Source organism: Octopus bimaculoides, chromosome 22, assembly GCF_046866305.1.
Source record: "Octopus bimaculoides isolate indiv1 chromosome 22, ASM4686630v1, whole genome shotgun sequence".
In the NCBI taxonomy this organism is placed as follows: Eukaryota; Metazoa; Mollusca; class Cephalopoda; order Octopoda; family Octopodidae; genus Octopus; species Octopus bimaculoides.
The window spans coordinates 6058888-6071387 of record NC_142949.1 but is presented as its reverse complement, the minus strand read 5'-3'; the positions used below and the strand labels follow the sequence as shown (position 1 = coordinate 6071387).

Sequence of the window (12500 nt, the reverse complement as noted above, 5' to 3'; positions counted from 1 at the left end):
TGTGGAGCCGTGTTGTTCGCGCCCACTACGCCCCGGGCGCCCCGTATGAAACCGCCGCGCGCCGACATGCGACGGCGGCCCGACCGCGCGTCGGGAGGCGCGGAACGCCGACGCGAGAGAAGGCCGCGCGTGCGAGAGGAGGAGGAGGAGGAGGAGGAGGAGGAGGAGGAGGAGGAGGAGGAGGAGGAGGAGGAGGAGGAGGAGGACCGATGCGGCGACAACCACCGCTCTCCGCCGCGAGGACGCGACGTGCTGTCGACTATGCCGCACGCGACCGACCGACCGACCAACCGACTTTCCTACCCGACGAAGCCGCCAACTCCCGTTGACCGAAGGCGCGACCGCACACCGACACGAAGCGAGTTGCCCGCCGCCACGGAAGGCGGCGCAAACGACGGCCGGAGAGGTGCCCGAGATGCCGAGTCCGACGCCAACGCTACAGCCCCGTACCGATCCGCCGCTTCGCGTGAAGACGTGTTCCGGCGCCCGCTGCAGCAGCGCGACGCCGAGCGAACGGCGAAGCAACCGCCGCGCGGGAGCGCAGCGACACACACGGCCCGACCGACCCGATCCTCGGAGCCAATCCTTCTTCCGAAGGTACGGATCCATTTTGCCGACTTCCCTTACCTACATTGGCGCTATCGACGAGAGGCTGTACACCTTGGAGACCTGCTGCGGATGGTGGGTACGGACCGACTCGAGAGCTGCGAATCGTTACGGACCCGGATTTTCCAGGGCCGCCGAGAGCGCACCGGACGACGCCCGAGACGCGGCGCTCTACAGGTACCATATCCGTATCTCCGGACGAGCCGATTCCACGGACGCGGTCCTTTACGAAGAAGAGAGAACTCTTCCCGGGGCTCCCGGCAACGTCTCCGGGCTCGCTTGCGTTGCCGCTGCTTCGCCCGACCGCCGGCTTCGACGACAAACGCGCTGCTAGGAGCGGCGCGCTGCGTTCCCACCGCCGGACGGGCACTCTCCGAGTTCGGGTTCGGGAATATTAACCCGATTCCCTTTCGATGCGAGGCCGGCCGCATCTGCTATTATATTTGCTACAACCGCTTTCGTGACGGATCCGGCGCCTTTCGTGGAAGCTTTCGCCCGCTTCTTATGACCGACTGACCCGTGCTCGACCGCCGTTGGCACGGAACCCTTCTCCACTTCGGTCTTCGAAGGTCTCGTTCGAATATTTGCTACTACCACCGAGATCTGCACCCGCGGTCGGCTTCACCCGGGCTCGCGCCCGCGGCTTCCATGCACGCCGCGGCGCCCTCCTACTCGACCGGGCATCGGAAAGTCGCCTCGCCGGCGATCGCGCAACCTGTCGCCCGGCCGGTCCGGCATCGGTCGCTCGCTCTAGCGCCATCCATTTTCGGGGCCGGTCGATTCGGCAGGTAAGTTGTTACACACTCCTGAGCGGATTCCGACTTCCGTGGCCACCGTCCTGCTGTCTATATCGACCGACACCCTTTCGGGGATCTAATGGGCGAAGCGTAGGGCACCTTAGCCGGACGTTCGGTTCATCCCACATCACCAGTTCTGCTTACCAAAAGTGGCCCACTTGGCACCGTGCATTCGTCGCAAGAAACGCGCAAAATAATAAAATTATCATTATTCCCAACGATTCGTAAACGGCCGCCTCCGTTCGGGAGAGGAGTAGCGGCCCGTTTCGCCCGTTCCGAGTTCGAGAGTAGATCGAGGCCGTCAACGTCCCCGGGGCCTCCAGTCGTTCGCTTTACCGGACGGAATTGCGTGTCGTTCTCCTGCTGGCGCCAGCTATCCTGAGGGAAACTTCGGAGGGAACCAGCTACTAGACGGCTCGATTGGTCTTTCGCCCCTACACCCGGTTCCGACGATCGATTTGCACGTCAGAGGCGCTTCGGACTTACACCAGAGTTTCCTCTGGCTTCGTCCCGACCGGGCGTGGATCGCCATCTTTCGGGTCCCCGGCCGCCTGCTACACCTGAGTCGGAGCGGGGACGCGCGCTTTCGAGCGCGAACGCGCGGGCCCGACCCGGGAACGATGCTTCGAAACGCCGCGTGTTACAAAAAAAGAAGCGAGCCGCCGCCACCACCACCGCTGATGCTGCAACAACCGACGAGATTAGACGACGGCGGCAGCAACTGCGGCGGCTGCTGCGACAGCGGCCCAACTCCCTTCCCCCGAGCGGCGACGTGTCACGTTCTCGCTTTCGCTGTGCCGTCGGAGTTCGCAAAGTGAAAGGCTCCAACGACTCGCAGTCGACTGGGACTCGTCGGTCCGTGTTTCAAGACGGGTCGGGTAGGTTGCCGATGCTCGTCGCTAACCGGCAGCAGCGGGCGGCTTTTCGGGCGATCCCGCCGACTCCTCCAACAACCACCGCTCCTGCTGCTGTAGCACCACGCGCAAAGACGAGGAGCAAGTAGAAGAAGTAGTAGAAGAAGAAGGAGCAGGCGGGCGGCCGCGTCGCTTTCGCGACTCGCTGCGTCGTGAGTGCTGAGGGCGAGGTGCGTTAGCCCGTCTCCGTCGGTTAGCCGACGACGGATCGGAGGGGAAGTGCGTCCGATGCCGGCGCCACGGAAATCGAGCGCCGACGAGGCGGCAGACGACCGCCCGCGGAAACGAGCGGCCGCCACCGACGCGTTCGTCGGCGACGACGGCGCCTTAGGAGGCGGGGGTGAAAGTGGCAGCGGACTGAGTCCCCTCGCGATCGCGGTGAGCGGTCCTACCCGTTTACCCCTGGGCGGTTTCACGGTCTCTTGAACTCTCTCTCCAAAGTTCTTTTCAACTTTCCCTCGCGGTACTTGTCGGCTATCGGACTCGTCCCCGTATTTAGCCTTGGATGGAGCTTACCACCCGCTTTGGGCTGCGTTCCCAAGCAACCCGACTCTCGGGCCGAAAAGAAACACCGCCGATCGCCGCCGGCTCCGAATGGGCCTGGCACCCGCTCTGGGCTGCCCCGATCGAGGGGACTCCGAACCTAGCCGGGCGAAACGATCGACCGTGTACGACCCTTGCGCCACAGCTCTCGACGACCGGCGCGGCCGACGAGATTCGGCGTTGGGCTTCTCCCGGTTCACTCGCCGTTACTTAGGGAATCCCGGTTGGTTTCTTTTCCTCCGCTTAGCGATATGCTTAAGTTCGGCGGGTAGTCTCGTCCGAGTCGAAGGCAGCATTAGCTTAGAAAAAAAAAAAAAGTCGTCGCTGCGGCAAACCGCTTTCGATTCGTCGTCGTCGTCGTCGGCCGGCACGAACGCTCGCAAACGAGATCCACAGAGCGAACACCGACCGAAGATGTAGACGGCTGCGGCGGCGGCGGCGGCAACGGCCGCCACGGAGTAATAAGAGGAGGCAACGACGGCGAGGGCGGCAGGCAGAAGAGTGCGCACGAACGGCGGACGGTGCGTTCCCTGCTGCTACTGCACATGTCGGCCGCTCCGTGGCAGGTGTCGCAGCGATGACGGTCTGGCATTGCGGGAGACGGAGGATCGAGCGGCGCGCGCTCGCTAGTCGTGCCGGAAGCAGAAGCAGTAGCGAGAACGAAAGGCGAGCTGTTCACGCTGCCCGCCCGCTTCCCCGGCGCGCGCCCTTTCCTGCGACTCCCGACTCCCCACCGCTGCTGCTGCTGCAACGGCGGACGGCTTTTTCGTGTCGTGACCGCCTCTCGACCGGACGGGGCCCCGGGACGATGGGATCCCGGGGCCGCAATGTGCGTTCGAGGTGTCGATGTTCACTGAGTCCTGCAATTCGCATCAGTTCACGCGGATAGCCGCGCTCTTCATCGACGGACGAGCCGAGTGATCCCCCGTCCAGGGTTTCGGTATTTGCTACTACTACTACTACTACTACTAGTGACTGACGACAGCCTACCGGCACTGCTGATGCTGGCCGACGCGGGGGCGAGGAAAGGAAGGCTGACGAGAGAGATATTGAGGTTCGTGGAGCCGCAAAGCGTGCAGCACCGTCGGCCTAGCGCACTGTATTCGGGCGGACGCAGGCTGGGTGAAAACTGCGCGGTCGGCAGCTGCTACTGCTACAGCAGAGAGAGAACGAGAAGGAAGCATAACGACAGCGGAAACGATTTGCGGGCTTCGTTCACCGCTGATGACGCCGCTTCTACTTGCTCGTTGCTCGTTGCTCGGCTGAGGCTGCACTGTTAGAGGGCCGACGAGTGCGAGGGGGCCCGGCCGCGGCTTACAAAACCGGCAGGATGGCGCCGGAAAGGCGAGGAGGAGGCGACGACGACGGCGATGTTGGCCGGCCGACGCCAGGAAGGAAGACGAGAGAGATATTGATGTTCGTGGAGCCGCAAAGCGTGCAGCACCGTCGGCCTAGCGCACTGTATTCGGGCGGACGCAGGCTGGGTGAAAACTGCGCGGTCGGCAGCTGCCAGAGAGAGAACGAGAAGGAAGCATAACGACAGCGGAAACGATTTGCGGGCTTCGTTCACCGCTGATGACGCCGCTTCTACTTGCTCGTTGCTCGGCTGAGGCTGAGGCTGCACTGTTAGAGGGCCGACGAGTGCGAGGGGGCCCGGCCGCGGCTTACGAAACCGGCTGGATGGCGCCGGAAAGGCGAGGAGGAGGCGAGAGAGATATTGAGGTTCGTGGAGCCGCAAAGCGTGCAGCACCGTCGGCCTAGCGCACTGTATTCGGGCGGACGCAGGCTGGGTGAAAACTGCGCGGTCGGTAGCTGCTACTGCTACAGCAGAGAGAGAAGGAAGCATAACGACAGCGGAAACGATTTGCGGGCTTCGTCCACCGCTGATGACGCCGCTTCTACTTGCTCGTTGCTCGGCTGAGGCTGAGGCTGCACTGTTAGAGGGCCGACGAGTGCGAGGGGGCCCGGCCGCGACTTACGAAACCGGCTGGCTGGCGCCGGAAAGGCGAGGAGGAGGAGACGGAGGAGCGGAGCAGGGCTGCTGCTGCTGCGGTAATGATCCTTCCGCAGGTTCACCTACGGAAACCTTGTTACGACATTTACTTCCTCTAAGCGATCGGGTTCGGTCGTCTTCTCCGGGCCATCAGAGAACGCGCCGACGACGGCGCGGAACGCCGCCGCGCGTAAGCGAACTCGTCGGCCAGATCCGAGGACCTCACCAGACCGTTCGATCGGTAGTAGCGACGGGCGGTGTGTACAAAGGGCAGGGACGTGATCGACGCGGGCTGATGACCCGCGCCTACCGGGAATTCTTCGTTCACGGGGTTGGTTCCAGGCCCCGATCCCTATCACGGGAGGTGGTTCAGAGGTTTCCCGACCCTCTCGGGCCGGGGGAGACGCGCCCGCTGATACCTCCAGTGTAGCGCGCGTGCGGCCCCGGACATCTAAGGGCATCACAGACCTGTTATCGCTCCGCCTCGTGCGGCTTTCTGCCGCGCGTCCCTCTAAGAAGCGCTGCGTTCGCCAACCGACTGGCCCGGGCGCGACGGCGTGCCGCCGCCGGGATCACGCGGGCCGAGCCGACCGGGTCACCGCCGCCGCTCCGCAACCGACGCCGCAACCACGCCGCGTGCGAACCGCCATCCCAGACCAACCCGCACACCAACCCGCGAGGAGCGGAGCACGAAAGGCTGCTAAGAAGGCAGTTGCCGGACGCGGCCGCAGCGCCGGACGCGAAGGAGAGCGGCGGCAACGGCAAGCCCGGGCCGCGCGCGGAGCTACCGACGATGGCTTCGGCGCCGCCTCGCTACCGGAAAAGCACTAATCGACGCGCTAGTTAGCAGGCCGGAGTCTCGTTCGTTATCGGAATCAACCAGACGGATCGCTCCACCAACTAAGAACGGCCATGCACCACCACCCACCGAATCGAGAAAGAGCTATCGATCTGTCAATCCTACCGGTGTCCGGACCGGGTGAGTTTTCCCGTGTTGAGTCAAATTAAGCCGCAGGCTCCACTCCTGGTGGTGCCCTTCCGTCAATTCCTTTAAGTTTCTGTTTTGCAACCATACTCCCCCCGGAACCGACTATGGTTTCCCGCGCAGGCTCCCCGCCGGGTCATCGAAGCGAACGCCGGCGGAGCGCCAGTCGGCATCGTTTACGGTCGGAACTACGACGGTATCTGATCGTCTTCGAACCTCCGACTTTCGCTCTTGATCGAGGAAAACGTGCTTGCCACACGCCGTCGCTGCAGTGCGTCTTGCGACGATCCAAGAATTTCACCTCTAACGTCGCAATACGAGTGGCCCCGATCGCTCCCTTCGATCATTGCCTCGTCGTGAACGGAGACCGACGGATGACGCGCGGACGAGGCCATTTTCCATCATTCCATGCTTTTCGTATGCAAGCCGGCGGGGCTCGCTCTGAGCACTCTAATTTTTTCACAGTGAACGTACCGGCCGCCTCGGACACTCGGCGAAGAGCACCCTCGGAGGAACCGTGCGGGCCGAAACGACCTGGAGGTGGACGCGCTACCGAAACGCGTGCGAGCGGCGATGCCCCGGGCGACGCTCGACCCCCGTTTGTTTCCCCCGAACACCGCGAACCGCCGCAAGCGACGGAGGAGACGGCGGCAGCAGCGACGACGGCGGCGAGGCCGAACGATCGCGTGCCGATGCCGACCGACCGACCGAGAGGACGGAAGCGGAGGCTACGGAGGCGGGTGACGGGCTACCGGAGAGACCGTCTCAGCGACGATGCGCGCAGAGCTCCGCGGCCCGACCGCGCACGCACCGGCGAATAGGGCCGGGAGTGCGAACGGACGACCGAAGCGGACGCGCGCGAGGCACGCCCGCGACGGCGCCGTCGCCCCGAACGTGCTGGGGCACGTTTTCGAGACCCGAATTCCGACTACGAGCTTTTCAAACGCAACAATTTTAATATACGCTACCGGAGCTGGAATTACCGCGGCTGCTGCACCAGACTTGCCCTCCGGTCGATCCTCGTTAACGGATTTGAAGTGTACTCATTCCGATCGCGGGGCCTCGACAGAGTCCCGCGTCGTTATTTTTCGTCACTACCTCCCCGTGCCGGGAGTGGGTAATTTGCGCGCCTGCTGCCTTCCTTGGATGTGGTAGCCGTTTCGCATGCTCCCTCTCCGGAATCGAACCCTGATTCCCCGTTACCCGTTGCCACCACGGTCGGCACTTACCGGGCCGTCGACAGTTGATAGGGCGGACTCGCGGGGGACCCGTCGCGCGAAGGCTAGTCGATACTAGCCCGTGCGATCGTACTGACAGTTATCCAGAGTCACCAAAATCGAAGGGGCGTGAAGCCGACGCACGCCTAGACCCGCGCGCGTGCGAAGCACGGCGACGGCGGCTGCTGCGACGGCCCGTACGCGTCGGTCTCAGTCTAATATTTGCGCCGCGACCAATGCGGAAGGCCGACCGTATCGTCGCGACCGGCGGCGGCGGGAACTGGCGAGCAGTCCCGGAACCAACCCGGCCGAGCGGGCGCCGGCGACGACCGGCAGCGGCTGGGACGACGCCGAGCACGCGGAGGCGCTGCGGCGACGAAGACCGCTGCTGCTGCCGGAAGCCGTTTTTCGGCCCGACGCCCGGGTGCGACCTGCGATCGCGCCTTCGGTTGCATGTATTAGCTCTAGAATTGCCACAGTTATCCACTCTCCTCGCGGTGAGGAATACGGTCCCGAGGATTAGGTCCGGTTCCTGAGCCATTCGCGGTTTCACCATTCGTTTACGGCATGAACTTACACTTGCATGGCTTAAGCTTTGAGACAAGCATATGACTACTGGCAGGATCAACCAGGTATCGTCGTCGTCGTCGTCGTCGCTGTAGTAGCGTCACCGTCGCGTCGGTCGGCTGAGAGCGGAAGTCGAGGCGGAAGTCGAGGCGGAAGTCGAGGCGGAAGTCCCGCTGCTGCCATCGCCGCCGCCGCCGCGCGGAGAGCAAACGAAAGCGAAGAGGAGGAGGAGACTGAAAAATCGCGGCCGCCGCTGCTACGGTAGCCGTTCGTTCGTACGTACGTTACGCGTCCTAATCCGCCGCTCTGCTGTAGCAGCGGAAAAGCGCGCCAGACGGAAGAAAAAGAGTTCGCCGAGTAGAAACGGTTTGCGATCCGACTGCCGCACACCGGGCCGCTGCGGTAGGACGGGCGCCGGTGCGGGTTGAAGAAGCGAGGCGGTTTCTGGCTGCTGCCGCCGCCGCCGCGCGAGAAGGACGACGAGCGGGGAAGCTAGCGAGCCGAAACGATTGCGACAGCACGGGCTGCGGTCAACGAGAAGCGTGTGTGCGATGACCAAAACGGCGTTGTCGGCAGCCGCCGAACGAGCCAAAGCAACGACGATGCCGGGATGGGCGAGCGCGAGGAGATTGCGGGGGGCACCACCGCCGCGAAACCCGGAGTTGAAGCCACGGTTGTTGATCCGTCCCGGTCTAGCGGGACGAACACACAGCACCGCTCTCTTTCGGTGACGTCGCGTCGCCTGTGGCGGATCGGGAAGCGACAACTAGCCCGTCCGCCGCGCCGGCGGCGACGCGACACGAGGTCAGCGGCGTAACCTGACCGGGTCCTCGAAGACGACGTCGACGAGGCCGCGGGTCGGCGAGGAGGAGGATACCGATCGGTCGATGGTGACAGCACGAACAGGCGGGCAGGCGGCTGTCGGCGGGCGAACGAGCGAATCTGACGCGGCGCGGGGCGTGGAACGACGGCGTCAGCGAGGGCGAGGGGCTCGTTACGAGGCGGCGGGCGGGTGGTCGGCGGAAGAATCGTGGACGCGCCGGCCGTGTAGAATCAATCGAGCGGCGGGTTAAGCGGGTCCGACCGTCAGCAGAAAGGAGAGGCGAGGACATCCCTTCCGGTCGGAGTGCTTGGCGTAGGCGAGGAAGAGGAGGATACCGATCGGTCGATGGTGACAGCACGAACAGGCGGGCAGGCGGCTGTCGGCGGGCGAACGAGCGAATCTGACGCGGCGCGGGGCGCGGAACGACGGCGTCAGCGAGGGCGAGGGGCTCGTTACGAGGCGGCGGGCGGGTGGTCGGCGGAAGAATCGTGGACGCGCCGGTCGTGTAGAATCAATCGAGCGGCGGGTTAAGCGGGTCCGACCGTCAGCAGAAAGGAGAGGCGAGGACATCCCTTCCGGTCGGAGTGCTTGGCGTAGGCGAGGAAGAGGAGGATACCGATCGGTCGATGGTGACAGCACGAACAGGCGGGCAGGCGGCTGTCGGCGGGCGAACGAGCGAATCTGACGCGGCGCGGGGCGCGGAACGACGGCGTCAGCGAGGGCGAGGGGCTCGTTACGAGGCGGCGGGCGGGTGGTCGGCGGAAGAATCGTGGACGCGCCGGCCGTGTAGAATCAATCGAGCGGCGGGTTAAGCGGGTCCGACCGTCAGCAGAAAGGAGAGGCGAGGATATCCCTTCCGGTCGGAGTGCTTGGCGTAGGCGAGGAAGAGGAGGATACCGATCGGTCGATGGTGACAGCACGAACAGGCGGGCAGGCGGCTGTCGGCGGGGCGAGCGAGCGAATCTGACGCGGCGCGGGGCACGGAACGACGTCGTCAGCGAAGGCGAGGTAGCTCACTACTAGGCGGGCGGGTGGTCGGCGGAAGAATCGAGGACGCGCCGGCCGTGTAGAATCGATCGCGCGGCGGGTTACGCGGGTCCGACCGCCGGAATTAATGAGAGGCTAAAACATTCCTTCCAGTCGGCGAACCCATCCGATCAACGACTACCCTACATAGTAGTCTGGACCCCCTTGGGGTATGAGGGTCACCTAGAGGGTGACTATTCCCCCGCACCCCGAGCCGCAAACTCGCGAACTCGCGAATCGGACCCCGAAACGGGTACGCTAGCGGCCGCGTGGTTCGTATCGCAGCCGACACATCGGCCTTTCCATCGAGCCGCGGCGGTTCGGCGGCGGCAGTCCGCCGCCGAGGCGTACGCATTCTCTTTGCTCGCTCCCAATCGCTTCCTTCTCGCTGCTACTTCCGCCGCTGCTGCCGCCGCCACGACTCGCTCGGCCTGCTTCTTCTTTCTCGTCCGCCTAGGCCGCCGTGTAACACACACACAGACACACACACACTCCCGGCCGACAGCGCTTTCGATCGCAAACTCACGGGTACGGTACCGGCCGCGTGGCTCGTATCGCAGCCGACACGTCGGCATTTCAATCGAGCCGGCGGTTCGGCGGCGGCCGTCCGCCGCCGAGGCGTCCGCATTCTCTTTGCTCGCTGCCAATCGCTTCCCTCTCGCTGCCGCTTGCTGCTGCTTCTTCCTCTTCTTCTTCTTTCTCGTCCGCCTTGGCCGCCTTGGCCGCCGTGTAACACACACACACAGACGCACACACACTCCCGGCCGACAGCGCTTTCGATCGCAAACTCACGGGTACGGTACCGGCCGCGTGGCTCGTATCGCAGCCGACACGTCGGCCTTTCCATCGCGGTGCCGGCGGTTCGGCGGCGGTAGTCCGCGGCCGAGGCGTCGCTCTCAATTCGGCCTCTTTCGAACCCCCTTGGGGTATGAGGGTCACCTAGAGCCTGACTATTCAGCCGGGCCCCGACCCGCAAACTCGCGAATCGGGAATCGGGCCCCGTCACGGGTACGGTAGCGGCCGCGTGGCTCGTATCGCAGCGCCGACACGTCGGCCTCTCCATCGAGCCGGCGGTTCGGCGGCGGCCGTCCGCCGCCGAGGCGTCCGCATTCTCTTTACTCGCTGCCAATCGCTTCCCTCTCGCTGCCGCTTGCTGCTGCTTCTTCCTCTTCTTCTTCTTTCTCGTCCGCCTTGGCCGCCGTGTAACACACACACACAGACACACACACACTCCCGGCCGACAGCGCTTTCGATCGCCAACTTACGGGTACGCTACCGGCCGCGTGGCTCGTAAGGCAGCCGATACGTAGGCCTTTCCATCGCACCGGCGGTTCGGCTGCGGCCGTCCGCCGCCGAGGCGTCCGCATTCTCTTTGCTCGCTCACAATCGCTTCCTTCTCGCTGCCGCCACGACTCGCTCGGCCTGCTGCTTCGGCTTCTTCATCTTCTTCCTTCTCGTCCGCCTTGGCGGCCCGTATCGCAGCCGACACGTCGGCCTTTCCATCTCGCCGGCGGCAGTCCGCCGCCGAAGCGTCCGCATTCTTTTTGCTCGCTCCCAATCGCTTCCTTCTCGTCCGCCTAGTCCGCCGGCTAGGCCGCCGCCTAGGCCGCACACACTCCCGGCCGACAGCGCTTTCGATCGCAAACTCACGGGTACGGTACCGGCCGCGTGGCTCGTATCGCAGCCGACACGTCGGCCTTTCCATCGCGGTGCCGGCGGTTCGGCGGCGGCAGTCCGCCGCCGAGGCGTCGCTCTCAATTCGGCCTCTTTCGATCGGCTCTGCGGGTACGCGGCGGCGCCCGGCCGGCCGACCGTCTGCCTTTCAATCGGCTGCGGTTCGGGGTGCGGGTCATAGGGTACGACCGTCCGATCGACGACTACCCTACATAGTAGTCTGGACCCCCTTGGGGTATGAGGGTCACCTAGAGCCTGACTATTCCGCCGGGCCCCGACCCGCAAACTCGCGAATCGGGAATCGGGCCCCGTCACGGGTACGGTAGCGGCCGCGTGGCTCGTATCGCAGCGCCGACACGTCGGCCTTTCCATCGAGCCGGCGGCCGTCCGCCGCCGAGGCGTCCGCATTCTCTTTACTCGCTGCCAATCGCTTCCCTCTCGCTGCCGCCTGCTGCTTCTTCTTCTTCTTTCTCGTCCGCCTTGGCCGCCATGTAACACACACACACAGACACACACACACTCCCGGCCGACAGCGCTTTCGATCGCCAACTTACGGGTACGCTACCGGCCGCGTGGCTCGTAAAGCAGCCGATACGTAGGCCTTTCCATCGCGGTGCCGGCGGTTCGGCTGCGGCCGTCCGCCGCCGAGGCGTCCGCATTCTCTTTGCTCGCTCACAATCGCTTCCTTCTCGCTGCCGCCACGACTCGCTCGGCCTGCTGCTTCGGCTTCTTCATCTTCTTCCTTCTCGTCCGCCTTGGCGGCCCGTATCGCAGCCGACACGTCGGCCTTTCCATCTCGCCGGCGGCAGTCCGCCGCCGAAGCGTCCGCATTCTTTTTGCTCGCTCCCAATCGCTTCCTTCTCGTCCGCCTAGTCCGCCGGCTAGGCCGCCGCCTAGGCCGCACACACTCCCGGCCGACAGCGCTTTCGATCGCAAACTCACGGGTACGGTACCGGCCGCGTGGCTCGTATCGCAGCCGACACGTCGGCCTTTCCATCGCGGTGCCGGCGGTTCGGCGGCGGCAGTCCGCCGCCGATGCGTCGCTCTCAATTCGGCCTCTTTCGATCGGCTCTGCGGGTACGCGGCGGCGCCCGGCCGGCCGGCCGCCGGCCGACCGTCTGCCTTTCAATCGGCTGCGGTTCGGGGTGCGGGTCATAGGGTACGACCGTCCGATCGACGACTACCCTACATAGTAGTCTGGACCCCCTTGGGGTATGAGGGTCACCTAGAGCCTGACTATTCCGCCGGGCCCCGACCCGCAAACTCGCGAATCGGGAATCGGGCCCCGTCACGGGTACGGTAGCGGCAGCGTGGCTCGTATCGCAGCCGACACGTCGGCCTTTCCATCGAGCCGG

General features: G+C 64.7%; 1 protein-coding gene, 1 non-coding gene and 2 pseudogenes across 4 annotated transcripts in view; all 4 read right to left on the bottom strand.

Moving 5' to 3' along the window:
* Nucleotides 1–12500, bottom strand: part of LOC106869635 (uncharacterized) — a 272331-nt gene that overhangs the window by 159009 nt on the left and 100822 nt on the right. The window lies entirely within an intron of this gene.
* Nucleotides 644–3129, bottom strand: LOC149131385 (large subunit ribosomal RNA; annotated as a pseudogene).
* LOC149131384 (5.8S ribosomal RNA) lies at nucleotides 3639–3797 on the bottom strand. The gene has a single exon (XR_016238034.1). It is a non-coding gene; the product is annotated as a 5.8S ribosomal RNA (ribosomal RNA).
* LOC149131383 (small subunit ribosomal RNA) lies at nucleotides 4914–7690 on the bottom strand (annotated as a pseudogene).